Source organism: Phyllobates terribilis, unplaced genomic scaffold (assembly GCF_046119375.1).
Source record: "Phyllobates terribilis strain yellow unplaced genomic scaffold, ASM4611937v1 Scaffold_1__5_contigs__length_1240528914, whole genome shotgun sequence".
NCBI classification, from domain to species: domain Eukaryota; kingdom Metazoa; phylum Chordata; class Amphibia; order Anura; family Dendrobatidae; genus Phyllobates; species Phyllobates terribilis.
The window spans coordinates 330,031,039-330,049,263 of NW_027362761.1; positions in this window are offsets into that span (position 1 = coordinate 330,031,039).

Genomic DNA, 18,225 nt, shown 5'->3' on the forward strand with positions numbered 1-18,225 from the left:
AAATGGAACTGTAGCACCCTGAGGGCTCGGTTGCTACAGACGTATTGCACCTCACCCAGAGGTGTGATATCTCACTCTCAGGTAAGGATGGAGTGTGGATCAGGACCCAACACCTGCATGCATTACACCACATTGCCGTGGGGCAGGGCGACCAATATGCCCCTGAGATGGGCACGACAGTCCCTGTCCCTGGCTGGAGTGGGGGGAAGGAACACTGAGGAAGGGGAACCCTGTAGTGCAGGAGCAGGGAGGAAGCAGTTCCTGGGTGCATTGAGAAGGGAGTATAAAAGGTGGGCACCATCTTAGTTCAGTGCAGAGAAGTCTGAGCAGAAGTGGCAGGGAGCAGGGGCTCTGCATGAGCTCTGCTCCGGAGGCGGGCCTAGTAACAGAGGCCCAGGCCTGGAAGAGGGAGAAGGAAGGAAGAGGAGCGGAGAAGGCTCCAGGAACGAGGAATGAAGGGATCCCAGGGGTGCGGACGGGCGAGTCGCCACCGCACGCCCCGAATCCACCTGCGTGGAGGGGTCAGGCCAAAGGGGGAGACCGGTCCCCGAACTAGTGGAGGCAGGAAACGACCCTCAGCTAGAAACCGGAGGCTCTGACATTTTATGTGGCGCAGCCCCTCGCTACACCCGCTAGGAAGGCACCACATGGCGACAGTTTCCCTGACCCTAAGTTTACCAAGAGGAGGCCCGAGGCAGCCGGACAGAAGTGTTGGTAAGAAAGGCCAGACAAAGGACACACAAAGGGGGTCCTGTGAAGTGCTCCAAAGTTATCTAGGAGTTGTCTGAGCCCCTCACCTGGTGAGCACAGTACGACGTGGGCAGCCGTTACCTGCAGACGTGGTCTGGATAATAAGAACTGTGAGTAAAGGCCCTGAACTGCATCACTGACTCCGTGTCGTTACTGCTGCTTCCCTGCACCATCACCCCCATCCTCCGCATACACTGCCCTGAGGCTATACTCCTCCCGTGGGGAGTTATGCTACGCTCTGCTGCACCCACAACACCAGCCTCAGCGGTCTGCCCGGTAGCGGCGGTTCACTCTGACCGCAATCCACGGGTGGCGTAGTCGGACATTTAAACATCAAAACCACATAAATAGTTCCGCCACTGGTTTGACCGCCCTGAGCCACGGAACCGGGTCGCCGCCACGAAGACTACAACCACCAGCATCCACCAAAAAGGGTCCGGCTCCGGGTGTCCCAAGGCCCAGGGGGTGCGTCAGAACATTTTCATCACCTTTCACAATCACCAATGGGACAAGGCAGTGATGTCCTCTGTCCCCTCTCTTATACATCCTAGTGACGGAGCACCTGCTCTCATCAATTCGCCATAACCCCAATATTAGGTGGATTGAGGTGGGAGGCACCGAGTACAAGTGCTGTCTATTTGCTGATGATGTCCTAGTATATATCACTCAATCACATATATCCATCCATGCTGTTATGGCTGAAATAGATCACTTTGTTACATGCTCAAATTTTAAAATCAATGCAGCGAAGTCTGAGGCCCTCGATGTCTACCTCCCCAAATCCATATAGGATTCCATCCAGTCCAACTTTCCCTTTGCCTGGCCCTCACAGGGTATCAAATACTTAGGAATTCCTATTCATAGAGACCTCTCCCATCTATGTTATCTTAATTTTGGGCCCTTTATTGAACAACTCCATACAGACCACGGTTGGCAAGTTAGAACTGTAAGATTCACTACGTGAACCACTGGTGTTTTGTGGAAAAGCACATGTACACTGCGTTCCAAATTATTATGCAAAAAGTGTTTAGGAGTGATAAGGGAAGAATTTATTTGTTTGTCAGTTAAACTCATTGATGGTGATGTGTGTCAGGGCTCTTTATATCACTGTAAGCAATTGCAGACACCTGTGCTAATTAGTTTGGCAGGTGTGTCCAATGAAAGGCAAGACTACTTAAGAAGGCTCTCTCACATTATTAAGCAGCCTACATTTTCTGCCAAAATGGGAAAGAAAAAGGATGTGTCGGCTGCTGAGAAGCAACAAATTGTGGAGTGTTTAGGTCAAGGCATGACTACAATCAACATTGTGCGATGATCAGGATGAAGTGTCTTGGCAATCAAGAAGTATGTAGCTGATTCACAGTACACACGTGTGCGTGCTGATAAGGGCAAATTGAGGACTCTTTCCTACAGGCAATTACGTCAGGTTGAAAGAGCAGCGGCAAAAAAGCCTTGTCATAGCAGCAGACAAGTTTTTGAAGCTGCTTGTGCCTCCAATGTCCCCCGAACAACAAGATGCAGGGTCCTTCAGAGGTTTGCAGCTGTGCATGCGCCATCCTGTCGACCTCCTCTATCCACTTCACACAAGCAGAAACGGCTCCAGTGGGCCAAACATTACATGAAGACTGATTTCAAAACTGTTTTGTTCACGGATGAGTGCCGTGCAGCGCTCGATGGTCCAGATGGATGGAGTGGAGGATGGCTGGTTGATGGACACCCCACGCAAACACGGCTACAGCGCCAACAAGGAGGAGGTGGAGTAATGTTTTGGGCTGGAATCATGGGGAGAGAGATTGTCGGCCCCTTTAGGATCCCTGAAGGCGCTAAAGATGAACTCCATAATGTATGTGGATTTTCTCAAACAGCACTTCCTGCCATGGTTCAAGAAGAAGAACCGTGTATTTCACAGCAAGATCATTTTTCTGCATGATAATGCACCATCTCATGCTGCACATAAAACATCTGCATCTCTGGCTGATATGGGCATAAAAGGGGACAAACTTATGGTGTGACCCCCATGCTCCCCTGACCTCTACCCCATTCAGAACCTTTGGAGCATCATTAAAAGGAGTGTCTATGATGGCGGGAGGCAGTTCACATCTAAGCAACAGCTCTGGGAGGGTATTCTGTCCTCATGCAAAACAATTGAAGCAGAAACCATCCAAAACCTGACAAATTCAATGGACGAGAGAGTTCAGAAGCTCCTTTCGAACAAGGGGTCCTATGTGAAAATGTAACATCACCTAGAATAAAGTTTTGAGTTGAAAACTGTTTGATTTCAGTTTCTAACAACCTGCTAATGCTTATAATTTCAAAAATGACCATTTTTTTGGTCTTTATTAAAATGAAAAGGTTGATCGAAAAGTTTGGGGGATCTAAGAGTGTGGCAACCCAGTAGTCATGATTACTTCGAATTCTGACAATATGAGGGTCATGCTGCAGGTAGTGCAGCAAGAAGGCACTTATGTGCCTTGCGCATCTCGGAGCCCCAAAATTATTTTCCGGGCTAGATGCAGCTAAAAATTATTTTTAATTTTAAATCTGGTGAAGCTTTAGTATAGATGGCCTAATAGGATCAGTGCTGCACACTGCTACAAAGCCCAAATTATTTTCCAGTCAAGATACAGATAAACATGATTAGTAATTTGAAAGCTTAAAACGGTTGGTAGGGTGATTTTAACCAATCATCAAGCTTTTACTCTCCCCAGGATGACACAGGGGTAGAAAAGTCATTTTGGATCCATGATTTGTTCATCTTTATGAACGTGAGTCTGTCTACATTATCAGTGGAGAGCCGCGTGCGCTTATCTGTCAGCACACCACCAGCAGCGCTGAACACACGTTCAGACAGAACGCTGGCTGCGGGGCATGACAAGATCTCCAAGGCGTAAGTGGCTAGCTCCGGCCATTTATCCAGATTGGAAGCCCAAAAAGAGCAAGGGTCCAGTGACACAGTCGTGGCTTCAATGTTTACTTGGAGATAATCCTGTACCATCCTCTCTAGGCGTTGACTATGTGTCAGACTTCTTGTCTCCTGTGGCCTTGCAAAGGATGGGCTAAAAAAGTGGTGAAATGATTCCGCAAAATTGATGTTACCAGCAGATACTGTGGTTCTGTTACGGTTTGAGTGCTGAACACTTGACGGTCCCACGGTTGGCAAGTTGGAACTGTGAGATTCACTACGTGCACCACTGGTATTTTGTGGAAAAGCACATGTAAGATTCTGCAACAGTCTCTGCTGATACTCCTGCATGCGTGCATCCCTTTCTATGGCAGGAATAATTTCTACAAATTTACTTTTGTACCGGGGATCTAACAGTGTGGCAACCCAGTAGTCAGGATTATTTCTAATTCTCACAATTCGAGGGTCATGTTGCAGGTAGTGCAGCAAGAAGGCACTCATGTATGTTGCGCATCCAGGAGCACCAAGTCCCTGTTGTGTTGGTGGCGAGGTAACAATCATGCTTCCTTCCTCTGTCCTCTCCCCCCAACCTCGCACAACAGAAATGTGATCAAGGTCTCCCTCATCTGATGAGTCTTCCATCAGTTCGTCCTCCACTTCTTCCTGGGCTCCTGCACCTTCCTCACTAGTTTGGCTGCTACCATGCGCCCTGGTAAAACCATCTCCCCCACCCTCACATGCCTGCCGCCTTGGTGCTGCCGACCGTCTGGACCTTGCAGATGTTAGCCCTTCCGCATACAACTCCTCCTCCTCTACTTCCTCCACCTCCTCTTGTGCCACCACCTGACTCCGAATTCTGTTTAACATGTGCTCCAGCATGTAAATCACGGGAATAGTCATGCTGATAATGGCATCGTCAGCACTAAACATCTTCGTCGCCACTTCAAAACTGTGCAGAAGGGTGCATAGGTCCCTGATCTGAGACCACTCCTCCAGCGTGATTTGCCCCACCTCTGAATCTCGTTGGCCCAGGCTATACGTCAGAACGTATTGCACCAGGGCTTGTCGGTGCTGCCACAGTCGCTGCAACATGTGCAGAGTTGAATTCCACCGGGTAGGCACATCGCATTTTAGCCGGTGAAGTGGCAGGCCCAACGACTTCTGTAGAGATGTAAGTCGCTGAGCTGCGGGATGCGAATGGCGGAAGTGAGCACACAGCGACCGTGCCCTCTGCAGAAGGCCATCTAGTCTGGGATAGTGGGCTAAAAATTGCTGGACAACCAGGTTCAACACGTGAGCCATACAAGGCACGTGTGTGACATTGCCCCGGCGAAGGGCCGCACCCAGGTTTGCAGCATTGTCGCACACGGCCTTCCCTGGTTTCAGGTCCAGTGGAGACAACCATTCATGAAATTGGTTCTCCAGAGCTGACCACAACTCCTCAGCTGTGTGACTCACATTTCCCAGACATTTCAATGTAAAAACCGCCTGATGACGTTGAGCCCTACTGCCAGCATAGTAAGGAGGTGTGCAGGATCCCTTCTGCGCAGTTAGAAAGCTTGTGGCATGACCAGACAGGCTTTGGGTGCAGGTGGAAGACCGAGAGGAGGTTGAGGAGGCAGAAGCAGTGGAGGAACTTTGACATAAAGAGGATTGACGCACAACTCGTGGGGACGACAAGACTTGGACAGCAGCCCCTTGTCCTGCTGTCACCATAGTTACCCAGTGCCCAGTTAGCGACATGTAACGCCCCTGTCCATGCCTACTCGTCCAAGTGTCTGTGGTGAAATGCACCCTGTCACACACAGAGTTTCTCAAAGAAGCGGTGATGTTATGTGCGACATGCTGGTGGAGCGCAGGCACACCTTTCTTTGAGAAGTAGTGCCGACTGGGCATCTGGTACTGGGGCACTGCGACGGACATAAGGTCTCGAAAATCCTCTGTGTCCACCAGGCGGAAAGGCAGCATTTCTGTAGCCAAGAGCTTGCAGATGGTGAAATTCAACCTCTTAGCTTTCTCATGGCTAGGAGGAAATGGTCTTTTACTTGTCCACATCTGAGGGACCGAGGGCTTACTATTGTGCTTAGACGGGGTTGATAAGGGTGTCCCCGGCAAACTGCCGGTCTGTGAGGAAGATGCAGGCGGACATGTTAGGTTGCCTTGATCCAAAGGTGGTGCTATCGATGTCGGACAGCGCTCAACACCAGCTGGTGTTACCACCTCCAAAGAAAATGATGACCTGCCAATCACGCTGGCTGTTGCGGGTAAAGAGGTGGCAGGTCTGCGCCCCAAAACAGGTGTGACTGCTGTCCCCCCAGTCACAGAGGATGAAGAGGCCGCGGATGCACAAGATATGGCAGACGGTGGTTGGCCCGGCCGGCTAGGCCGCATTGTAGCACACTGAGCTTCCCACTGCAACTTATGCTTCATGTCCATGTGCCGGTTCATGCATGAAGTACTCAAACTATGTATTTTTTGGCCTCTACTTAGCTTTTGCTGACAAATGTTACAGATAACACGAGTTGGGTCATCTTTATCGATCTGAAAAAATGCCCAGGCTATGCAAGGCTTAGCACCCATGCGACCTGAAGAGCCACCACGACTTGTGGTGAGAGGCAGAGTTGTGTTTGAGGATGCAGTTGTTGACGTGCTTCCAGTACTACGTCTCTGTCCAGGAAGGCGCAACCTGACCTCGTCGTCACTAGCATCTTCCTCCACCTCCTCTGCTGACCTCATCTCTTGGCTGACTGTGGGTTGACAGTAAGTGGGATCTCCGACCTCATCATCATCACCCTCTGCGTTATCACACCCGTCGTCCTCAGAGCCAACCTGTTCCTGCCCTGACAAAAAACTAAAGTTGTCGCTCCAATCAGGTATTTGAGTCTTATCATCGTCTTCCTCATTGTCTCCACCAACAGGAGTTACAGTTTGGGAATGAGGGTCTACATTATGGTCAGAACCTTCTGCGTCTGGTCCTGGATCCGACTCATAAAGATTCTGGGCATCAGTGCAGATCATTTCCTCGTCTGGATTCACAGAAGCGCTGGAGTCGACCTCTGATTCCCAGGCTATAGTATGAGTAAACAGCTCTGCAGACTCAACCATCTGTTCTACCTCATACTCAGACGGGCAGCTGGAGATTTGGGAGCTGTGAGGAAGCAAGTGCGATTTGGGTGACACCTTTGAGGACTGGAGAATTTGTGATGTTGAAGTTGATGTGGAGGAGAGCCCACTTAAAGGAGCACTTGATATCCGTTGAAGCACCTGCTGTTTTTGTGCCTCATCTGGAATTTGTAGCGATTGGCGTGGCCGTAAGAAAGGGATCTTATCACATTGTCCGCTAAAAGAAGTAGACATTTTAGTTTGGCTGGAAGATGGTCTTTCTTCTGCAGATGTTACTGTTGCTTTAACACCTACCCCACGGACACAACCTTTTTTCCCCTTCCCAACACGCCTATTCCCCTTTCCACCAGCAGCAGGCCTTTTTCCACTCATTTTGTTGGTTAACTAATTCACAACTCTGGAGTTGTTTGCACAAAAAAACAATGGATGGTAACCGAGCAGAGCTGAGTGGCCAAACTGTGGTATTAGGCCAAAACTATTGGCTGGGTTAGATGCAGAAAAAAATTATTTTGAATTTGCAACCTGATGGAGGTCAGTATAGATGGATTAATAGAACAAGACCCACACACAGCTAGAAGCCCAATATTTTTTCAGAGGTAGATGCAGGAAAAATATATATTCAGTTTGCAACCTGATGGAGGTCAGTATAGATGGACTAATACAACAAGTCCCACACACAGCTAGAAGCCCAAATATTTTTTCAGAGGTACTGTAGATGCAGATAAAAATTAGTTTTAATTTGCAACCTGATGGAGGTCAGTATAGATGGACTAATAGAGAAAGTCCGACACACTACTAGAAGGCCAAATATTTTTTCAGAGGTAGATGCAGAAAAAAATATATTCAGTTTGCAACCTGATGGAGGTCAGTATAGATGGACTAATAGAGAAAGTCCGACACACTACTAGAAGGCCAAATATTTTTTCAGCGCTAGATGCAGAAAAAAATTATATTCAGCTTGCAACCTGATGGAGGTCAGTATAGATGGATTAATAGAACAAGACCCACACACAGCTAGAAGCCCAATATTTTTTCAGAGGTAGATGCAGAAAAAAATATATTCAGTTGCAACCTGATGGAGGTCAGTATAGATGGACTAATACAACAAGTCCCACACACAGCTAGAAGCCCAATATTTTTTCAGAGGTAGATGCAGAAAAAAATATATTCAGTTTGCAACCTGATGGAGGTCAGTATAGATGGACTAATACAACAAGTCCCACACACAGCTAGAAGCCCAAATATTTTTTCAGAGGTACTGTAGATGCAGATAAAAATTAGTTTTAATTTGCAACCTGATGGAGGTCAGTATAGATGGACTAATAGAGAAAGTCCGACACACTACTAGAAGGCCAAATATTTTTTCAGAGCTAGATGCAGAAAAAAATTATATTCAGTTTGCAACCTGATGGAGGACAGTATAGATGGACTAATAGAGAAAGTCCGACACACTACTAGAAGGCCAAATATTTTTTCAGAGCTAGATGCAGAAAAAAATTATATTCAGTTTGCAACCTGATGGAGTTCAGTATAGATGGATTAATAGAACAAGACCCACACACAGCTAGAAGCCCAATATTTTTTCAGTGGTAGATGCAGAAAAAAATATATTCAGTTTGCAACCTGATGGAGGTCAGTATAGATGGACTAATACAACAAGTCCCACACACAGCTAGAAGCCCAATATTTTTTCAGAGGTAGATGCAGAAAAAAATATATTCAGTTTGCAACCTGATGGAGGTCAGTATAGATGGACTAATACAACAAGTCCCACACACAGCTAGAAGCCCAAATATTTTTTCAGAGGTACTGTAGATGCAGATAAAAATTAGTTTTAATTTGCAACCTGATGGAGGTCAGTATAGATGGACTAATAGAGAAAGTCCGACACACTACTAGAAGGCCAAATATTTTTTCAGAGCTAGATGCAGAAAAAAATTATATTCAGTTTGCAACCTGATGGAGGTCAGTATAGATGGATTAATAGAACAAGACCCACACACAGCTAGAAGCCCAATATTTTTTCAGAGGTAGATGCAGGAAAAAAATATATTCAGTTTGCAACCTGATGGAGGTCAGTATAGATGGACTAATATAACAAGTCCCACACACAGGTAGAAGCCCAAATATTTTTTCAGAGGTACTGTAGATGCAGATAAAAATTAGTTTTAATTTGCAACCTGATGGAGGTCAGTATAGATGGACTAATAGAATGATGCTATGCCCAAAAGATTTTACTTCACTAGGTGCAGTAAAAAAATTGGTATTCTATACACAGGTGGTATATCTTGCAACACAGATAGGCTACTCCACTGACTAACACACTCTGCAATAGGCCAAAAAGGATTAGCTTTGCTAGATTCAGCCAAATGCTGTGAAAAAAACTTGCACAGCACTGGCACAGACCTGCCTGGCAAAAACTGATAGGAACTGATGTAACCTAGTCCTGAAAAGGACTCCAATTACAATTAGTCTTTACTCCCACAACCTATCTATTTAAGAGCACAGACCTCCCTGATAAAAGTCGTAGGAAATGCTGTAACCTAGTCCTTAAAAGGACTGCAATCACAACTATTCCCTACTCCCAAGCTATCTGTATATTTGTGCGAAAATTGGCTTGAAATTAACAAGGTATAGCGCACACAGCAACAGCGGTGCCGTCTAACACGCAGCTGCAGCAGTGAGAAAATGGTGGCGACGGGGAAAATGGCTTGGTCTTATAGGGCAAGGACATGTGACATACACTGCCAATGACACATGCCCTTGCTTGTGTGAAAAAAAGCACTTCGCTCCGTGTGTGCGCTGCTGATAGGCTGACAGATTGCACCTCCCCACTGCAAATGCGGGAAAGAGAAAAAAAAATGGAGATCTTCATTGTTCCTGCAGAGATCCATCCCCTGCCCCTCCCCCCACCCCGCTGTACACTCAAACTGCGTATTAACATTAATTTTCATCATTACTGAGAAAAAATCCAGTTATGATTTTGGTGCACGAACAGTTATCGAACATGACCTCGAACAGCCGAATTTTTCTCAAATTGTTCGTGTTCGCCGAACGGCTCGAACACCGCCCAAAACAGCTCGAATTTGAGATTGGCGAACAGTTCGAGTAGAACAACGCTCATCTCTACCGGGGACACCCTTATCAACCCCGTCTAAGCACAATAGCCAGCCCTCGGTCCCTCAGATGTGGACAAGTAAAAGACCATTTCCTCCTAGCCATGAGAAAGCTAAGAGGTTGAATTTCACCATCTGCAAGTTCTTGGCTACAGAAATGCTGCCTTTCCGCCTGGTGGACACAGAGGATTTTCGAGACCTTATGTCCGTCGCAGTGCCCCAGTACCAGATGCCCAGTCGGCACTACTTCTCAAAGAAAGGTGTGCCTGCGCTCCACCAGCATGTCGCACACAACATCACCGCTTCTTTGAGAAACTCTGTGTGTGACAGGGTGCATTTCACCACAGACACTTGGACGAGTAGGCATGGACAGGGGCGTTACATGTCGCTGACTGGGCACTGGGTAACTATGGTGACAGCAGGACAAGGGGCTGCTGTCCAAGTCTTGCCGTCCCAACGAGTTGTGCGTCAATCCTCTTTATGTCAAAGTTCCTCCACTGCTTCTGCCTCCTCAACCTCCTCTCGGTCTTCCACCTGCACCCAAAGCCTGTCTGGTCATGCCACAAGCTTTCTAACTGCGCAGAAGGGATCCTGCACACCTCCTTACTATGCTGGCAGTAGGGCTCAACGTCATCAGGCGGTTTTTACATTGAAATGTCTGGGAAATGTGAGTCACACAGCTGAGGAGTTGTGGTCAGCTCTGGAGAACCAATTTCATGAATGGTTGTCTCCACTGGACCTGAAACCAGGGAAGGCCGTGTGCGACAATGCTGCAAACCTGGGTGCGGCCCTTCGCCGGGGCAATGTCACACACGTGCCTTGTATGGCTCACGTGTTGAACCTGGTTGTCCAGCAATTTTTAGCCCACTATCCCAGACTAGATGGCCTTCTGCAGAGGGCACGGTCGCTGTGTGCTCACTTCCGCCGTTCGCATCCCGCAGCTCAGCGACTTACATCTCTACAGAAGTCGTTGGGCCTGCCACTTCACCGGCTAAAATGCGATGTGCCTACCCGGTGGAATTCAACTCTGCACATGTTGCAGCGACTGTGGCAGCACAGACAAGCCCTGGTGCAATACGTTCTGACGTATAGCCTGGGCCAACGAGATCCAGAGGTGGGGCAAATCACGCTGGAGGAGTGGTCTCAGATCAGGGACCTATGCACCCTTCTGCACAGTTTTGAAATGGCGACGAAGATGTTTAGTGCTGACGATGCCATTATCAGCATGACTATTCCGGTGATTTACATGCTGGAGCACATGTTAAACAGAATTCAGAGTCAGGTGGTGGCACAAGAGGAGGTGGAGGAAGTAGAGGAGGAGGAGTTGTATGCGGAAGGGCTAACATCTGCAAGGTCCAGACGGTCGGCAGCACCAAGGCGGCAGGTATGTGAGGGTGGGGGAGATGGTTTTACCAGGGCACATGGTAGCAGCCAAACTAGTGAGGAAGGTGCAGGAGCCCAGGAAGAAGTGGAGGACGAACTGATGGAAGACTCATCAGATGAGGGAGACCTTGATCACATTTCTGTTGTGCGAGGTTGGGGGGAGAGGACAGAGGAAGGAAGCATGATTGTTACCTCGCCACCAACACAACAGGGACTTGGTGCTCCTGGATGCGCAACACACATGAGTGCCTTCTTGCTGCACTACCTGCAACATGACCCTCGAATTGTGAGAATTAGAAATAATCCTGACTACTGGGTTGCCACACTGTTAGATCCCCGGTACAAAAGTAAATTTGCAGAAATTATTCCTGCCATAGAAAGGAATGCACGCATGCACGAGTATCAGCAGAGACTGTTGCAGAATCTTACATGTGCTTTTCCACAAAATACCAGTGGTGCACGTAGTGAATCTCACAGTTCCAACTTGCCAACCGTGGGACCGTCAAGTGTTCAGCACTCAAACCGTAACAGAACCACAGTATCTGCTGGTAACATCAATTTTGCGGAATCATTTCACCACTTTTTTAGCCCATCCTTTGCAAGGCCACAGGAGACAAGAAGTCTGACACATAGTCAACGCCTAGAGACGATGGTACAGGAGTATCTCCAAGTAAACATTGAAGCCACGACTGTGTCACTGGACCCTTGCTCTTTTTGGGCTTCCAATCTGGATAAATGGCCGGAGCTAGCCACTTACGCCTTGGAGATCTTGTCATGCCCCGCAGCCAGCGTTCTGTCTGAACGTGTGTTCAGCGCTGCTGGTGGTGTGCTGACAGATAAGCGCACGCGGCTCTCCACTGATAATGTAGACAGACTCACGTTCATAAAGATGAACAAATCATGGATCCGAAACGACTTTTCTACCCCTGTGTCATCCTGGGGAGAGTAAAAGCTTGATGATTGGTTAAAATCACCCTACCAACCGTTTTAAGCTTTCAAATTACTAATCATGTTTATCTGTATCTTGGCTGGAAAATAATTTGGGCTTTGTAGCAGTGTGCAGCACTGATTCTATTAGGCCATCTATAATAAGCTCCACCAGATTTAAAATTACTAATCATGTTTATCTGTATCTTGACTGGAAAATAATTTGGGCTTTGTAGCAGTGTGCAGCACTGATCCTATTAGGCCATCTATACTAAAGCTTCACCAGATTTAAAATTAATAATAATTTTTAGCTGCATCTAGCCCGGAAAATAATTTTGGGGCTCCGAGATGCGCAAGACACATAAGTGCCTTCTTGCTGCACTACCTGCAGCATGACCCTCATATTGTCAGAATTCGAAGTAATCATGACTACTGGGTTGCCACACTCTTAGATCCCCCAAACTTTTCGATCAAACTTTTCATTTTAATAAAGACCAAAAAAATGGTCATTTTTGAAATTATAAGCATTAGCAGGTTGTTAGAAACTGAAATCAAACAGTTTTCAACTCAAAACTTTATTCTAGGTGATGTTACATTTTCACATAGGACCCCTTGTTCGAAAGGAGCTTCTGAACTCTCTCGTCCATTGAATTTGTCAGGTTTTGGATGGTTTCTGCTTCAATTGTTTTGCATGAGGACAGAATACCCTCCCAGAGCTGTTGCTTAGATGTGAACTGCCTCCCGCCATCATAGACACTCCTTTTAATGATGCTCCAAAGGTTCTGAATGGGATAGAGGTCAGGGGAGCATGGGGGTCACACCATAAGTTTGTCCCCTTTTATGCCCATATCAGCCAGAGATGCAGATGTTTTATGTGCAGCATGAGATGGTGCATTATCATGCAGAAAAATGATCTTGCTGTGAAATACACGGTTCTTCTTCTTGAACCATGGCAGGAAGTGCTGTTTGAGAAAATCCACATACATTATGGAGTTCATCTTTAGCGCCTTCAGGGATCCTAAAGGGGCCGACAATCTCTCTCCCCATGATTCCAGCCCAAAACATTACTCCACCTCCTCCTTGTTGGCGCTGTAGCCGTGATTGCGTGGGGTGTCCATCAACCAGCCATCCTCCACTCCATCCATCTGGACCATCGAGCGCTGCACGGCACTCATCCGTGAACAAAACAGTTTTGAAATCAGTCTTCATGTAATGTTTGGCCCACTGGAGCCGTTTCTGCTTGTGTGAAGTGGATAGAGGAGGTCGACAGGATGGCGTATGCACAGCTGCAAACCTCTGAAGGACCCTGCATCTTGTTGTTCGGGGGACGTTGGAGGCACAAGCAGCTTCAAAAACTTGTCTGCTGCTATGACAAGGCTTTTTTGCCGCTGCTCTTTCAACCTGACGTAATTGCCTGTAGGAAAGAGTCCTCAATTTGCCCTTATCAGCACGCACACGTGTGTACTGTGAATCAGCTATATACTTCTTGATTGCCAAGACACTTCATCCTGATCATCGCACAATGTTGATTGTAGTCATGCCTTGACCTAAACACTCCACAATTTGTTGCTTCTCAGCAGCCGACACATCCTTTTTCTTTCCCATTTTGGCAGAAAATGTAGGCTGCTTAATAATGTGAGACAGCCTTCTTAAGTAGTCTTGCCTTTCATTGGACACACCTGCCAAACTAATTAGCACAGGTGTCTGCAATTGCTTACAGTGATATAAAGAGCCCTGACACACATCACCATCAATGAGTTTAACTGACAAACAAATTCTTCCCTTATCACTCCTAAACACTTTTTGCATAATAATTTGGAACACAGTGTAAATGTGCTTTTCCACAAAACACCAGTGGTTCACGTAGTGAATCTTACAGTTCTAACTTGCCAACCGTGGTCTGTATGGAGTTGTTCAATAAAGGGCCCAAAATTAAGATAACATAGATGGGAGAGGTCTCTATGAATAGGAATTCCTAAGTATTTGATACCCTGTGAGGGCCAGGCAAAGGGAAAGTTGGACTGGATGGAATCCTATATGGATTTGGGGAGGGAGACATCGAGGGCCTCAGACTTCGCTGCATTGATTTTAAAATTTGACCATGTAACAATGTGATCTATTTCAGCCATAACAGCATGGATGGATATATGTGATTGAGTGATATATACTAGGACATCATCAGCAAATAGAGAGCACTTGTACTCGGTGCCTGCCACCTCAATCCACCTAATATTGGGGTTATGGCGAATTGATGAGAGCAGGTGCTCCGTCACTAGGATGTATAAGAGAGGGGACAGAGAACATCCCTGCCTTGTCCCATTGGTGATTGTGAAAGGTGATGAAAATGTTCTGACGCGCCCCCTGGGCCTTGGGACACCCGGAGCCAGACCCTTTTTGGTGGATGCTGGTGGTTGTAGTCTCCGTTGCGGCGACCCGGTTCCGTGGCTCAGGGCGGTCAAACCAGTGGCGGAACTATTTATGTGGTTTTGATGTTTAAATGTCCGACTACGCCACCCGTGGATTGTGGTCAGAGTGAACCACCGCTACAGGGCAGACCGCTGAGGCTGGTGTTGTGGGTGCAGCAGAGCGTAGCATAACTCCCCACGGGAGGAGTATAGCCTCAGGGCAGTGTATGCGGAGGATGGGGGTGATGGTGCAGGGCAGCAGCAGTAATGACACGGAGTCAGTGATGCAGTCCAGGGCCTTTACTCACAGTTCTTATTATCCAGACCACGTCTGCAGATAACGGCTGCCCACGTCGTACTGTGCTCACCAGGTGAGGGGCTCAGACAACTCCCAGATAACTTTGGAGTGCTTCACAGGACCCCCTTTGTGTGTCCTTTGTCTGGCCTTTCTTACCAACCCTTCTGTCCGGCTGCCTCGGGCCTCCTCTTGGTAAACTTGGCGCCAGTTTCCCTGACCCTATGTGGTGCCTTCCTAGTGGGTGTAGCGAGGGGCTGCGCCACATAAAATGTCACAGCCTCCTGTTTCTAGCTGAGGGTCGTTTCCTGCCTCCACTAGTTTCGGGGACCGGTCTCCCTGTAACGGGTCTGGGAGGCGGAACCTCTGAGCTACTATACAAGGGGGCGGTCCTTGTAAGGGAGCGGGTGGCGACCAGGCAGGCATTCACAGCAGGTGACCGGGACAGTCTCTAGAAGAACGGGCAGATGGTCACGGCAAGTGACCGGGGCAGTCTCTGGGTAAACGGACAGATGGTCACGGCAAGTGACCGGGGCAGTCTCTGGGTGAACGGGCAGATGGTCACGGCAAGTGACCGGGGCAGTCTCTGGGTGAACGGGCAGATGGTCACGGCAAGTGACCGGGGCAGTCTCTGGGTGAACGGGCAGATGGTCACGGCAAGTGACCTGGGCAGTCCCTGGGTGAACGGGCAGATGGTCACGGCGAGTGACCGGGGCAGTCTCTGGGTAAAGGGTTGGTACGACCTGTGGCGGCTGATGGTAGACGTGAGCTACCAGGTGAGCAGGCGAGAGTCTCTGGATAAGCGGGTGGTCACAGCATGTGACGGCGGAGCCTCCAGGAAGACCAACAGACAGGCGGCAGATGAGCGCTCCCAGGTGAGTGGGCAGAAGTCTCTGGACAGGCGGGTGGTCACAGCACGTGACGGCAGAGCCTCCAGGTAGGCTAGCAGACAGGCAGCAGATGAGCGCTCCCAGGTGAGCGGGCAGGAGTCACTGGACAGGCAGGTGGTCACAGCAGGTGACGGCAGAGCCTCCAGGTAGGCTAGCAGGCAGGTAGCAGATGTGCGCTCCCAGGTGAGCGGGCAAGCTGGTCCATAGACAGACTGACAAGAGTTGGAAGGCAGACCGTCGGACCTCAGGCAAGCAGGCAGGTAGTTGATGTGCGCTCCCAGGTGAGCGGGCAAGCTGGTCCTTAGACAGACTGACAGGAGTAGTAAGGCAGACCGTCGGACCTCAGGCTAGCAGGCAGGTAGTTGAATATCAGGCTGGAATAAGACAGCAGGCTGGCAGGAATCTGGCAACGGGACCTGAGGGCTGAAGCAGAGTAGTGAACAGTGCAACAACATTGCTCGGGCACCTCCATTTTGGAGGAGGTGCCTTATATATGGTGAAGTCCTCCGGCCATTGGCCGGGGACTCCTTAGGACGGCGCGCGCGGTCCCTTTAAGAGGGAGGGAGCGCGCGCGCGCGCGCCCTAAGCACAGTGGCCGGGAAGGAGCGCGCGCTGCCAGCAGAGCGGGAGGAGGACGCCGGGCTCGGAGCAGAGAGGTGAGGGGAACAGCGTCCCTGCCTAGCAGAGGGCAGGGACGCCGACGCTACACTCCCCCTTTGGCCTGACCCCTCCACGCAGGTGGATTCGGGCGTGCGGTGGCGACTCGCCCGTCCGCACCCCTGAGATCCCTTTGTTCCTCGTTCCTGGAGCCTTCTCCACTCCTCTTCCTTCCTTCTCCCTCTTCCAGGCCTGGGCCTCTGTTACTAGGCCCACCTCCGGAGCAGAGCTCATGCAGAGCCCCTGCTCCCTGCCACTTCTGCTCAGACTTCTCTGCACTGAACTAAGATGGTGCCCACCTTTTATACTCCCTTCTCAATGCACCCAGGAACTGCTTCCTCCCTGCTCCTGCACTACAGGGTTCCCCTTCCTCAGTGTTCCCTCCCCCCACTCAAGGCAGGGACAGGGACTGTCATGCCCATCTCAGGGGCATATTGGTCGCCCTGCCCCACGGCAATGTGGTGTAATGCATGCAGGTGTCGGGTCCTGATCCACACTACATCCTTACCTGAGAGTGAGATATCACACCTCTGGGTGAGGTGCAATACCTCTGTAGCAACCGAGCCCTCAGGGTGCTACAGTTCCATTTATCTTCAGCCTAGGTGACGTATTGCGATACAGGGCCGTGATTTGGGCTATAAAATGGTCCCCTAGACCCCTACCCCAAGCTTTTTAAGAGAATCATATATGGCGTGCCAGGAGACTCTATGGAATGCTTTCTCAGCATCCAACGAGAGTATCTAATTACAAATTTTTAACTGCATCTAGCCCAGGAAATACTTTGTGCCTAGTAGCAGGGTCTGCTAGTCAGCGGATTATCCCGGCTGTTAAGCAAGCTACACCACCTGTAGTTTAGACACTTCATTTTTTCAAAGGAAATGCTTCGGGACCACGGGATACTCAGTGAAGAGCATCAGGAGGCACCCCAAGGCATAAGGGCTCGGACTGGCAGTAGGATGCCTTGCGGTGGACAGCCGAGCTCGATCCTTATAAAAGCTTTTTAACTGCAGCAGCTTTAGTGGACGCTGCTGGAGCTGGAATTACGCGGCTGCTGGCATGAGACTTGCCCTCCAATAGATCCTTGTAAATGGATTTAAAGTGTATGTATTCAAATTAGAGAGACAATTTAAATTAAAAAGCTTAGAGCTGCCTCCACCACAGGGGGGCTCGCTCGACCCACCAGCGGACAGGCACCAGTATTGGGAGAGGGGGGCTGGCCGTCAGGGTTCACCGCGGCTCTGGCACAAACCCGGCGACACGGAGGTGGACGGGCAGGTGCGGACTGAACGTGTCGGCTTCTCACTTTTTGGATTTTAGAAGGGCATGACATGCCTATATCTGTGTCTCCCCCTCCTTTTACTCCTCCACCTCTTTTCTTTTCGCATGACTATATGTACTTGTCACTTTTCCATGTGTTAGTTGTGTCTTCTGAGCAGTTTGTCAGCTTTTGGACACCTTTGAAGGTGTTTTCTATGTGTTTCTATGTGTTTTTGTTTGCCTGCCATTGGTTTTAACGGTGTTCGAAGGTGTTCGACGAACAGTTCGACGAACAGTTCGGCGAACACACGGGTGTTTGACGAACCGAACCGAACTCGAACACTACGGGGATGGCTCAACACTACTTCTGATGCGGCAAGGATCACTTCTGATGGGCACACTTTTAGGCAGTGACCTGGGTGTCAGAGATGCTTCCAGGGGTCTTCCCCATGCTGTTCCCATGTCTTTTCAGCACTGTATGCATGTGTCACACAGCACATGGCCAGATAAGGTTGTAAAA